The 14,373-nt window shown below is 39.5% G+C and overlaps 1 long non-coding RNA gene across 1 annotated transcript in view; it reads right to left on the minus strand.

Annotated features, from left to right (window-relative positions):
- Window positions 1-4,478: 4,478 nt before the first annotated feature.
- Window positions 4,479-14,373, minus strand: part of LOC103350410 (uncharacterized) — a 31,632-nt gene continuing 21,737 nt past the window's right edge. The window contains exons 2-3 of the long non-coding RNA XR_011388305.2: window positions 6,163-6,348; window positions 4,479-4,684 (exon numbers count right to left, since the gene is read on the minus strand). This is a non-coding gene — a long non-coding RNA (uncharacterized LOC103350410). The remainder of the gene's footprint in view (window positions 4,685-6,162; window positions 6,349-14,373) is intronic.

The following is a 14,373-nucleotide window of genomic DNA, read 5'->3' on the forward strand; positions in this document are numbered from 1 at the left end:
ATTTGAAATTGCCACTAGATATGTAAGTAAAAGTGTCTAATAAGTGGATAGATACTAAGGACTACAGCTTAGGAGAGAAATCTCAATCACACATGCAGATTTAGGAGATGCAAACATTCATTTTTGTCTTTGAAGCCAAGAAACATAGGATGAGAAGTGGGCCTAGCATTGAAGAAACAAGTAACATCGTTGGCACCTGCAAAGAAGTTGAGAAGGAGCAGACAAAACATTATGTCAAAGTTCAGAGAAGCATATTATCCAAGAAACCCTAAAAAAGAAGTGTTTTAAGGAGTAAGAGGTGAGCTGTATTAAATGTTGCCAGTGGGCCAAACAGCACATTATATCTACTGAAAGAATGCCACCGGTGACTGTGATGATACACGTTTGAGAGAAGTGATGAGAGATGAGAAGAAAGAATCAACAAATATGTGATCTCTTTTAATAAAGTTCCATGTGAAGAAGGGAACTAAGGATCAAGCATTTATGAAACAGAATATGGGGCAGAAGGACTATCAACTTTAAGACAAAAGGGATTTGAGGGTGCTTAAATTTGATAGAGGATGAGCAAGCAAAAAGATTTGAAGTCACACAGAGAAGGAATGCAATCAATAGATCAATGTCCTTGGGAAAGAAGAATGAAATGGGATCTATAAAAGAGACACAGGGACTAGCCTGGGACAGAAAGTATGGTAGCTTCTGAAAGCGTAACCTGTAACAAAACAACAGGTGGAAAGAATGGGTACAGGTATAGAGGAGTCTGAAGCTTTAATGACAGTGGCTGAGGGAATCCAACCAGGCATTAACTGAGTGTTGGCACTTGACGGAGGACAAAGAGAAGCATGAATATTGGAAAGGTTCAAAGTAGGAAGGAGCAGAATCCATAGTCTCCAAAATAGTCAGGAACAAAGCATTGGAAAAGCTGCACGAGTAAGGTAAATGGCAAGAGGTTACAGCCAATTTAATTCAGTATGAAATTAAATACTAAACATGAAATCAGATTAGGCAGGTGATGTCAAAGAGCAAGAGTTAACTAGGAGAGTGGATTGGTGCAATGACATAGAGTGCAAGTTAGTGAGGTTGAGGACGAACATCTGAGAATAGAGAATTTTATGTATTTCAATTTATTCTACCCAGAATTATTGTGAAGTTGACATTCAGGAGAATAAACATGGAAATATGAGGATGAATGTAGAGGTGAAGGTCTACAACTGGTCAAGAACCAAGAAACTAGAGATGTGAGCCTGGGTAAGCTCACCTGACCATCAGGTCCAGCATTTCCCTGATGGGAGGGACTCTGGGACCCACTTTGATTAGGTTTGTGAGTAGGCCCTAGGACAGCTAAACAAGGGATTTTTCTGTTTGTGTATAAAATAGCAGCAACTTCTGGTGGCTAAAAGAACACTCTGGGGGCTGGCACCGTGGCTCACTTGGTTAATCCTCCGCCTGCCTCGCTGGCATCCCATATGGGCGTCGGGTTCTAGTCCCGATTGCTCCTCTTGCAGTCTAGCTCTCTGCTGTGGCCCGGGAAGGCAGTGGAGGATGGCCCAAGTGCTTGGGCCCTGCACCCCATGGGAGACCAGGAGGAAGCACCTGGCTCCTGCCTTCAGATTGGCGTAGCTCCAACCGTGGCAGCCACTTGCGGGGTGAATCAACGGAGGAAGACCTTTCTCTCTGTCTCTCTCTCTCACTGTCTGTAACTCTACCTGTCAAATAAATAAATAAATAAATCTTAAAATAAAGAACACTCTGGAAGGAACCATTCATGGTCTGCTTTGATTACACAAGGATCTGCATTTAACAGTGACTTGCATGAGAGGGTGATCCAGCCTGCATGTTCTCACTGGAACAAGCTGAGATTCATAAGTTATTTTCTGAATCAAATGAAAATACTTGTAAAATGGGATTACAGCCACAGTTTTAAGAATTTTTCAGATTTAATAAAATTAATCATTCTATTCTACATATATGACAGACTTAAACTGTCTGTGTTACCATTAATAATAAATCATGAGAGTTAACATTATGCCAAACAATGAAGAGCGTGGTCATCATTATAAAATTCATTGTGAACCCTGCATATTATGTGCAAACAATAATCTGAAGACATTTTTAAAAATTTATTTGAGATGCAAAGAGACAGAAATACACACACACACACACACACACACGCACAGAGCAAGAGAGAGAGAGAGAGAGAGGTCTTCCACCCACTGGTTCAATTCCCATTGTCCACAACAGCCAGGCATAGACTAGACTACCAGCCAAAATATAAGAAGTCAACCCAGGTTTCCCATGTAGATAGCAGAGACCCAATGACTTGAATCACCATTAAGCCTGCTTCCCAGTGTTGCAACAGCAGAAATCTGGACTCGGGAATGGCAGGAAGTTTAATATGGGATGCAGTTTTACAAAATGGTATCTTAACCACTATGCCTATCCTTGAGGCCACATTGTTTATCCACTTGGAATAAGCCCATTCATTGTTTTACTGCTGTCAGAAAAAAAATTAAGTAGAATTAAGAGAATACAAAGATACTTCAGAAAATTAATTGAAAAATGAATTAAAAGATAAGTTTAGGAATGGGCCTAAATAGCTAAAATACTTGTTAAAAGGTTCTTATCACATATTGGTGTGCCTGTGTTCAATCCTCAGCTCCTGTTTCTGATTGGGTTCCTGATTCCCAGATTTGACCCAGCCTAGCCCAGACTGATGCATGCGTCTGGGGTATGAACTAGAAAAAAGGGGTTATCTCTCTCCTCTTCCCTCTCTCTCTCAAATAAATAACAATTATTTTCAAAAATACATTTTAAAGCATTGAAATCCATGCATATGGAGTCTTCCAAAAGTTATGGATAATTCATATTCTTAAAAATCTTTGCAGGGACTTCAAAATTATTTTACATCAAAATAAGCTTATTTTTAAGTCCATTTTTCATTAACACTTGAAGATTTTTCATGCATTTTGAAAAAGTCCTTTCCTTTTCCAAAACCAGCTAAATATCACAAACAAATTGAATCCTTTTAGCCTTTTCAAATTATTTGTCATTTTTTTCTTAATCCTGGGTGTGCTAAAATGTAGGGCAGGATATCTTCTTTGGTTGTCTCAGAGAGAAAATCTGGTGCTAGAGAGGACAGTTAAATTTGCTAAGTGTGAAATGAAAGACATTTTGTGTTCTTTCCACATTTTTTTCTTTTTTAGTTCATATTGGGTTTATCACCAGGTTTAGTCAGAATTTGCTAAGTAGACTGTCATGTGAACATGAATTTGCACTTACAGCTTCTTTGTAAATTCTTAAGGTATAAACATTCTGCTTCTGACTCCAATTGAACTTACCAAAAGCTGAGAAAGTTGTCGCTGTATTATTATTTTGAGGTTTCACTCCACAGGCTTGAACACTGGTTTTACAAATTTGCAATTCCTTTTTCAGCCCAAAAAAATCTCCTTGTGAATACTTTGTTCAATTAAGGGAATTAATGTGATGGTTTACATATATAAGCACTGTGTCTTCATCAAGATTAAATAAAGATTTCTTGATGTTCCAAATTAAAATACTCACTGATTTTTATAATCTTTAAATATGCACTCAACATGAATTTTCAATATCACTTGGGGAGAGCTTGCAATGAAGACTTGTTCTGGAACCATAAGAATTAATAAAAATAGAGTTGTTAAATACTGCCAGTCTCCAGAAGCCTTCGCCAATTACAAATATGAGAAGTGTGATAACATAACACTTATCTTTGAGTTATATAGTTCTCACTTCCAACTCTAGTTTGAAGAAGTGTTCCTTATTTTAAAAATCTCTACAAAGGGTACTTTCTCAAATATCTTTTTACCCTTGGGAAAGCCAAAACTCTAGGAGAAATCCACTTTGCCTTAAGGTTTTCACCAGTCTGTGCATACAAGCCACAAGTCAGAAGCCTAGGTAAGTCAGAGAATGTCCTGTATCTTACCAAAGAAAGTGGAGATGGTTCAAACCTACTCCATCAAGGGAATTCCTAATACCATCAAGCGAATCTTTAAGGAGTACAGAATCACCTAGAATTTACCTAGACCAGAGAAAGTATTTTCGTAAACATAAACAAGACCATTTTCATGGCAAATAACAAGAGGGCTTTTATAACATTTTCCCTTTCCTTTCTTTGCTTCTTCACCCCTCTTTCTCTCACATGAACAATGTTCTCTCCTTCTATGTGCAAAGCCATTATGCTATTGTTTCCTTCTCCAAATGAACCTGTTAATTGTATCTGGCAACATTGCTTTATATTTCAACCTTAAGGTGAGTTTGCAGGTGAACTGTCCCAAGACTTTGGGAATTCTGGTGCAATCTCTAGCTGAGTTTGTCTGAATCAGCATGGATGCCACTTCAATGACAAGAGTTTAAAATTCCCCCTGCTTCAACTTCCAGCCCTCTTTAGAAGCAACTTGTTCAAGATCCCACCGCCTTCCCAGGGAAACCCATTTCCAATTACTCACCAGCACAAGAGTGTGAAGGTACAGCCCCTTTGCCCCTCAAAGGCCAGCTGTGTTGGGGAGCTCCACACAGGCCTTTGTGGAGGTTGCATTACACCCAGATTTCCCATCTATCCAATTCTGCTTCTTTTCTTTCCCTTTCTTAGGTATTGATTTCTAGAATACTTCCTAATAAATTTCTTGTACATGAATCTCTCAGATTCCATTTCCTGAAAAGCAACAGAATTTATTTCAATCAGTGAGAAGAAAAGAACAACTTACTGATCACTTAGTAAATGATTAGTAACTGTGCATTGGATGAAGGGAAGGCTTCATGACCTGGTAGAAACTTCATGTACAGTGAGCAGTCAGGGCACTTGGAAGACAGAGCGTCTGGCAACTTTGCCAGCACTTCTGAAATTACTGTTTTTGGACAGCCTTTAGCAACAGCTTATCTTTTACTGATTATCTTAGTCTTCAGCCTTATGTTTCTGGTACATCTGAGATTTCATGTGCCCAGGCTCTTTTCTATGCATTTGGGTAATTATGGCTGGAACCATTCTCACCCAGACAGTCTTCTGAGTCAGAAAGCTAGTTAAGATCCCTTTATGTCACAGCTAACCAGCACTGAATTAAACATCATTGAAACAAATGTAATTTCATTTTTCTTAATTATCCTGTTTGTTTTTGTGTATTCCACACTTGAGTTGAGCCAAAAGGCCAAGAAGTGATATGGCTCTGTGTATTCATCTTCATTTTGCCTCTATAATGAAGGTACGATAAACTTTTAGGTATGATAGAGATGTTGAACCAAATACTACTGTATGTTTAGTAGGAATCCTTTTTGCTCAATAGGTAGTTTATATTTTTTGTGAACTCCATGTTTAAATTCCTGTGTGGTTATAAATGTACAGAGTCAAAGCAATTTTTATATCTTCTTGTGAGTGTTTTAAGTACAATTCACATGGAATAAAAGTATGCAATAAATATCAATGTTACCTTTTTTGATATTGTTTCTTGAATAGTAACTAATACTATCTTAGGATATCAAGTTACAATGATTTAGGTAATTTACCAGGTAAATTTATAGATGTTTCTTTCCACAGTTCTAATATTTGAAACAAAAAGGAGATGGGAATCAATGGCAATATATCAGACAGTTTTGCCTGGAAAGTTTATGCTCAATAAATTATGTCATCAAAATCATCATTGTTAGCATTAACATTTTCCCAATGAAGACACATGCTTCAGAATGATATCCTATTTTAAGAAAGAATCTAATGGCTGGCACGTGGTTGCTTAGTAAATATTTTGCTCTATTATTTGTTTGTTTCAACAGTCAAGAGGAAGTAATATTTGCCCTTTTTGGAATATAATAATTACATTCATGTGTGCTTAATGTAAGTTCACTAAACCTTTTTATCATTTTATATTATACTAGATTTGAATAAAAATCTAAAACTGTATACTGCAGAGGTAATCTATATATTAAAATTATTCATCTAATTTTTAAAGCTAACTTTTTAAAAGTGACTTTTTTAACCTGATGGAATATATTGTAAAATATTAAAACAGCATTTGACAATGTAACAGGAACCAAAATATAAAAAGTAAAATATGGATCAATACACTGCAACTCTTACAAAATAGGGATTTTATTTTTACCAAGTTATAAAAAACATGTAATAGAGAAAACACATTATCTCACCTTGATCATTCCCAACAGTTTTCCATCATTCAAGCAACAGGACTTCCATGATCTCCAAGACTATTATTCTATTCTTAAGTACAGACACCTGTTGAAAGATTTGCCGAAACGTCTATTCCCCCAGGATCATTTGCTCACTCTCCTTACAGTTTCCTGGGCAACTCAGTTTTTCCATGGTTATCCTGCCTTTTAAAAAATTATGAAAATTTAAACTATCACAACTTATAATTATGTACTTCTGTTCTGGTACAATCACTCTTAAACATAAAATAGCATTTTTACAATTGGACTGCATAGTCCATATCTTATCTTAGATCTCTGACAAAGTTATTTCCATTATAATGCAAGCATCCTTGATTTTCCTCTGACCTTCTTGTATATAGCAAATGCAAATGAGCAACTGAAACTGCTAAGACACTGGTAGAACCTTGAGAAATTCACACAACCTCTCTGTGTCTTAGTGACCTCAAGCATTACATGAAGATAATGGATACCTATACCACATAGCCATGAAGAAGTTTAAAGCATTTATTAAAGGTTTAGAAAAATGCCTGATAAGTAGTGTTCAATAAATATCAATTCTAATGATTACAAGTATTTTAATATTCTTCTTTATTGTTCCTCTAATTCTTCTCCTTTCGAATATGAGAAGAATCTATGACGGTGCTGTTGTGTGGGTCTTAAATAGGAGGACATGGCTAATGGATGGAGGACAAGACAGTCTCCTTCCAGTTGTTCAAGCGGTAGGGTCCAGGTCCCCCCTTTACGCTCCTCATCAGCCACATCTCTAGCCTCTGCTTCTCACTTTCTTCTCTCCTCTCATTTTCTACCCTTGGGTTAATCTCTAAATAAATTCCACTGGCAGCCAAAACTGGCAGAAATAAATGAGAAAAGAGGAAAGTAAAATGTGTTCAGCTACTTCCTCACAGTGCTTCCAACTCTCACTCCCCTTATTCCTAGCATCTTTGTTTCTCCCTAACATTCTGGCACTGATCTCTTCATCCTAGTGAGAGAAACAGGGAAGGAAGAGCGAGAAGCACCCGTCCTGCTTCTATGAGGGCTGCTAGGGTGGCTGCGTCGCCCTCCCTACCCGCCCCGCTTTTTGACACATCCCAGTCACACACAAGACTCACTGACAAGTACTGAGATCAAGGAAACGAAGGGTCAAGAAAAGTGAACTGTCCCCAGCTGTAGTTCTGTACTGAGCACTCCAGGTCCTACCTCTCTGGTTCTCATTCCTCTCAGCTCCCATGACAGGGCCCTGCCTCTCATTCTGTCACATCGCATCATCCGATATCCTCCACCCCCTAACTCTTTGCTCTGGCTGGGAAGCATCACCTCAAGGAATCAGCTCCGGGAAGTCTTTTTACTCTCACGTGTGAGAGCCAAAGGAAAGACCTGACCCACCACCATCCTGCTAATGGGAATGTAGAGACAGGTGTAGCCCTAGTGTCGCTTACTGGAACTCTGAAATGTTCACTTCCTTCGAATGTTACTAATATGTGCTCAGACCTTTAGATTATGATTGTTAGATTGTTAGATTATGATTGTTCTTCATAGATATGTGAATGTTTTTCTTGAGTCACATGAAGAATTGTAAAAGATTTAGACCATCTGCACAAAATTAATTCTACAGAGAAAAAATGCACTTCATGTCCCAAACTACTGAAGTGTAAATTGTTTGGAACAAAGCCCATATTCAAGATAAGAAGTGATGGGGCCAAGGCTGTGGCACAGTGGGTTAATGTCCCCGCCTGCAACACTGGCATCCCGTATGGATTTTCGGTTCGAGTCTCAGCTGCTCCACTTCTGTTCCAGCTCTTGGCTAATGTGCCTGGGAAAGAAGGGGAGGATGGCCCAAGCCCTTAGGTTCCTGCACCCATGCAGGAGACCTGGAAGAAGCTCCTGGTTCCTGGGTTTGGTCTGGCTCAGCCCCAGCTGTTGCAACCATTTGGGGAGTGAACAGCAGATGGAAGACTTCTTTTCTCTCTCTCTCTTTCTCTCTCCCCTTTCCTACCTCTCTCCATAACTCTGTCTTTTAAATAAATAAAATAAATCTTTTTTTTTTTTAAAAAGATAAAAAGTGTCTCTATATAAATAGTACAGGATATATCATGATTCTCCCCTTAGGGTCTATGACATAAGACTTCATAATATAAAAGATTCTAATCTTGTAATATTTTGGGTTTTAAAAAATATTTTAGTAATTAATTTTTGCATGATATTCAAGATGCAGGTACAAGTACTGAGTTCAGCATAAATATGTTAACAGCATTTTTAGGTAACCCAATAACCTCACAAAGATTCAAACAGTAAAAATGTGTATGAAATGACATCTTCCTCCTACTGCAAACCTTCCCATTTCAGAAATACCCACAGTATTTCTAAGAGTTTTTTCTTATCAGTGTTAGCCTTTAATAATTTTCTAAATAAATCCCTCCAATAGTTTTGATAAGGTCTTTTAGAGAATTCCAAATACAGTTGCCACTAATAGCTCCCAAAAAGTTCCTTTGGAAAACACACGCTCTTTAATTTAACTTTCTTATCTGTTAATCAGTATATCCTTGAACAAAATACTGCCTACTATACAGGTTTTTGTGTGAGTGTTGGGCTGGATTATGTCAATTAAGGTCTTTGGCATTTCCCTCTAAGTCCCAGGTGCAAGCCTGTCCATGACCCACAGAATAGTCAGGCTTATCAGCAGTCAATAGTGTTGTGCTGATGCAGCAAAGCTTCCAATAATCTCTCCGCAGTTGTCTTATGGGTGCATTTTGAGAGAAAGGTCATCAGCGTAAAGCAGTAACTGAAGGACATTCGAGTGTTTTCAAGATAGTGTTGTAAGAATTTCCATGAGGGAACAAGCGTATGTCACTGGCTGGATCCTAAACCTGACTTTGCAGGGCAGCTAGCATGATACGACGGTCTGTTTTCTTTCTAGATGCTAGAGGAGGTGGTAAAAGAATTTGGTAAATAATCAGATGCTCATTTCACAAGCGCACGATCTACATTTATCTCCAGCCCAGCTTCAGAGTTTGCTGAAGGGCCAGGTGCAGAACTGCTCCCTCATCCTCTGCAGGTTTTTTTTTTTTTTTTTCTGTCTTCACCCATCTTTCTGAGACATCCAAGGGTTCTTTGCCTAGTTTATACTTTCTTGCCCTTCACAGATGAAATGTTATAGATCTCTTATTCTAAAACTGTGGTTTGAGCATCTAGTACGTGCCAGGTGCCATTCTAGGTAGCTGAAGTATAGTAATACCTTAACTAACAAAGATCTCTGCCCTAGTGGGAATCCTTATCCTGGCAGAGGAAAACAAGCAATAAAAGGTGAATTTAATAACTAAGTCAATGATTGCTGACTTTGTGGGTCAGGGGGTTCAGCCACCACTTGCCATGCAGGCGTCCCACACCAGAGTGCCAGTTTGAGCCCTTGCTGCTCTGTCCCTTGCTAATGTGCCTGAAAAGGCAGCTGATGATGCCCCAAGTACTTGGACCCTTGCTACTCATGTGGGAGGCCCAGATGAAGTTCCTGGGCCCTGGCTGTGGTTTGGTCTAGCCCTGGCTGTTCTGGACATTTGATGAGTGAGTTAGCAGGTAGAAGTTAGTACCTCCTCCTGTGTGTGTGCATGTGTGTGTGTGTGTGTGACTCTGCCTTTAAAACAAAAAGATCTTTTCACACAATAAAAGACATATAATGTTAGAAGCGCACAATTTTCAGAGTACAGTAGAGTATTGAGCTTTCAGAGTGGCAAATGGGGGTTTTAAAAAGTATCGTAGAGAGGTCTCATTAGAAAGCAGCATGTGAGTAACGTCTTGGAAGAAGCAAGGAGTCAACTGTGAAGGGATCTGGATAAGCAGTAGAGAGAGAAGAGAGTGCACATATCCAAAGGTGAGTCGGAAGGATGGTGAAAAGGCCACACTGAGCAGGAGGAAGTGTGGAAGGAAATGATGTCAGGGGTGCAAGTCACCAGGTCTTAGGAACTGGCTTAAACTCAGGCTTCTAAAATGCCTTTAAAGGTTTGCAGCACAGGAGACCCATAATCTGTTGTAATTTTGGAAGGATTATTATGGATTTATTCTAAGAGACCATAGGTGGATAGTGGAAGCTGAGAGCCAATATGTGTTATTCCAATAATCCAGGAGCAGTGTTAGAGCACAAGTGATAGGTAGTGCTCTCATTAACATGTTAAGCAGAGGGGCAGGCACTTGCTACAACATTAAGCTACCACTTGGGACACTCACATTCCATATCAGAGTGCATGGGTTCCACTTAGGTGGGCCCTGCTCCCAATTCCAGTTGCTTGGTCTTATGCTCCCTGAGAGCAGCAGGGTATGCTGTATTCTGGTCCCTGTTACCCACATCAGAGATCGAGATTTGGTTCTAGACTCCTGGCTTTGGCCTGACACAAATGCCCCAGAGTTGCAGGCATTTGTGAGTGAACGACCACATTAGAACTCTATCTTTCAGATGAATAAATAAATGAAAATTTAAAAAGATGTTCCAATAGAATGTTACCCAATGCAAGTGTGTTTTAATGTTACAGACAGTGCTCTCCCCCGAAATTGTTTAGTTTGAGAATGTGCAACAAAGAAAGAAGGGAAAGAAGACGGAGAAAAGAAAGATGATTCATGGTTCAATTTTATATATCATTGAAGAAGAAACTCCAGGTGAAGCTTCATTGGCTTCCCAAATCAGTAGACACAGTTTGATTAAAGCATAGGGCAATGTTTATGTTTGAGTCCAGGAATCTGGGGACAGTTTTGAGTAGGGCTGTAGATAGTACTTTCAGATCATTGTCCCTTCACACATCAAGTATTTCTTTTTTTTTTTTTTTTTTTTTTTTTGACAGGCAGAGTGGACAGTGAGAGAGACAGAGAGAGAAAGGTCTTCCTTTGCCGCTGGTTCACCCTCCAATGGCCGCCGCTGCAGCCGGCGCACCGCGCTGATCCTGGCAGGAGCCAGGAGCCAGGTGCTTTTCCTGGTCTCCCATGGGGTGCAGGGCCCAAGCACCTGGGCCATCCTCCACTGCACTCCCTGGCCATAGCAGAGAGCTGGCCTGGAAGAGGGGCAACCGGGACAGAATCCGGCGCCCCAACCGGGACTAGAACCCGGTTTGCCGGCGCCGCAAGGTGGAGGATTAGCCTATTGAGCCACGGCGCCGGCTACATCAAGTATTTCTTAATATGTAGTATGAATAACACACTGTCGTTCTAAGCATAGGGGCACAGCAAAACAAATATCCAACAAACAAATTTCCAAGCCTATCTAGTGCCGATTTTCTTATGTTGAACAGCAGAAGTTCACTAACAGTTCAATAACAATTTCATAATAGATCAAGGTATCACGGGAAAATTTTCCTGAGACAGATTTCTAATTTGTGCAGCAATCATGGAAAATGACATATGTTTAGCTATCCATTATCTAAAACATTTGGGGTCAGAAAGGTTTTGGGTTTTTTAAAAATTATCTAAAACATTTGGGGTCAGAAAGGTTTTGGGTTTTTTAAAAATTTTTGAACATTTGCATATATATATACATATATAACATGAAACATTAAGGCATCGGACCCATGTCTAATCGTGAAATTCAATTTTGTTCTGACTACACATAATATACATAGACTGAAGGTAATTTTATACAATTAAAAATATAATTTTGTGCATCAAACAGTTTACATGAGGTCAGTTGTGGAATACTTTAATTGTGGTGTTTATGTTGCAGCTCAAAAAGCTTTGAATTCCACATTTTACATTTTGGTGCTGTGTGATAGACAATCATAATAATAAAAATAAGCATCCAAGCTTTTTGGCTTACTAAATAGCAGATGCTATCAGAATAAATGAACTGAGTCAGAGGCCTCACGATGAGCACTGGGTGGCTGACAGGTCAATCTCATTTAGTGTGCTCAGGGCAGAACTCAATGTTGAGAAGAAAAAATGAAAGGTGCGGTCTGCACTCAGATATGAAAACTGACACTGGAGCTCCTAGAGCTTCCAAAGGAATTTAACAGTTAATCACTTAATGTACCTCAGACTCAAAAGGACCTTGACCAGGAGTCTGTTAGCGAGGGAACTTTGAAATCCTATACTACTTACAGTCATTATCATCAATGTTTTGCTTACAAATCACATTTTACCGTATTTGAAACCCGTTATATCATTCATGAAAAAATAAGAGATAATTTGATAGAGTTCCTGATACAGTTGATTATAATCACTATGCTTTTTCCCCTTTTCTCAGCACAATATATATTTAGAAAGCAACTGAAAAGGATCTTAAATAAGACTAACTGATCCAATTTCAAAGTAACTCTCTACCTGCTCTGTATCAGGCTTATCTTGAAAAAAAATTGAAAATAAAATTAAATGGCTTTAAAATATAGGAAATGGTCCAATGATAATAAAATAAATTATGCTATTTTTCAAAATGGAGCTTGGCATTCTGCTATTATAGTTAAGCCAAGAGTCTGACTAGAATCTCTCAGACAATTTTGTGATGAACTTCACCTTTCCAGCTGACTTTATGTACCTCTGTGTTCATTACCCAGAATAATAGTCATCTTTAATATGTCACAAATCTCAACAGTTATGACATTCATTCCCAAAGTTCAGCAAAATACATTAACAAGGCTTAGGCTTTATGAAGAAAGAGGTTGTCTAGGTGATTATGAGAGGTTTTTCCATTTTTCTTAATCTAGGAAGCAAACATCAAGGCCACAAAATGTTTAAATATTATTACTGACTATGATCTGAAAACTCCCTCCAAGTAAAATTGGACAGCAGAATTTTAAAAATTAGATTCCTCAAAGCAGAAGATTACAAGCAAAAATGATACTCATGAGTAAATAAAATTGAGGACACTTGCTGTGACAGCATTACCAGATTCCTTGCTGCAAGCTTTCTCAGAAATTTTAAAATGTAGCCGAAAGAGATTGATATAATTAGCATTGCTCTTCAACAAGCTGCTCCTCACAGAATCATTAGTTCTGTAGCAAAGACTATAAATAACACTGCTGGAGAAATCCTTGTGTGAGAATGGACGTGGGAAGGGTTACAGACGCTTAAAAAGGACATCGGGCGTGAGTCACTTGGTTGACCATGTTCCCATCAGCTCTGTGAATTTGTCAAAACTCTCATACGCAAAATCCCAATTTATACCACTTTCAGCCTCCCAAAATTGTTTCCTGTGAAATTCTAGAACCAGCTTTGAGGACAGCCAGATCCAGGGTCTCAATCAGGCTTCCTTTCAGACACTGATGCCGCTTTGCCCTGAATCCTGATTCCTATCTCTGTCAGGCAGCTTCTCTACAGAAGGTAATTCCCCAAGAAAATTCAGTTTATCTCCTCTGAGTCTCTTAGTTCAGGGAAAAAAAAAAAAGATTCTCCATCTCCAGCTTGCATTTCCTTACATTTGCTTAATTCTCAACAAGTTGGTTTCTGTGATGTACCCATTTCCATATCAGTCTCGGTTGTCAGGGGTTGAGCTTCACTGGCCAACATCTGTGCCACGTGTCCAACCCAGAATTGGCAGGAAGAACAAATCAAGATCACTCTCCCCCACTGCGGTAAAAGTTTCTTAAACTGTACCAAGGGGGCTGGCACTGTGGCGTAGCCTGTAAAGCTGCTGCCTGTGGCACCGGCATCCCATATGGGGCACCAGTTCGCGTTCTGCTACTCCTCCTCAGATCCAGCTCCCTGCTAATCGCCTGGGGAATCAGCCGAGGGTGTTCCAAGTGTCTGGGCCCTACACTCATGTGGAAAACCTGGAAGAAGTTCTTGGATCCTAGGTTTGGAGGGACCCAGCTCCAGCCATTGTGGCCATTTGGGGAGTAAACCAGCGGATGGATGATCTCTCTTGCTGTCTCTCCCTTGCTCTCTCTTTCAAATAAATAAATAAATCTTTAAAAAAAGTTGTACTGAGATGCTGATACCTGTGGAAGTACAAACATATATTTGGCAAAGGAGGAGGAAAAAAGGCCACAATTTGAAATTGTAAAGCTAGCTGAATGGGGTCAGCGCAGTGGCATAGCAGGTAAAGCTACCTCCTGCAATGCCGGCACCCTATATGGGTGCGGGTTCGTGTCCCAACTGCTCCACTTCCAATCCAGCTCTCTGCTATGACTTGGGAAAGCGGTAGAATATGGCACAAGTGTTTGGGCCCCTGCACCCACATGGGAGACCTGGAAGAAGGTTATGGCTCCTGCGTTTGGATCA

This window comes from Oryctolagus cuniculus, chromosome 4 (genome assembly GCF_051225735.1).
Source record: "Oryctolagus cuniculus isolate XC-2025 breed Fujian yellow rabbit chromosome 4, ASM5122573v1, whole genome shotgun sequence".
Classification (NCBI taxonomy): Eukaryota; Metazoa; Chordata; class Mammalia; order Lagomorpha; family Leporidae; genus Oryctolagus; species Oryctolagus cuniculus.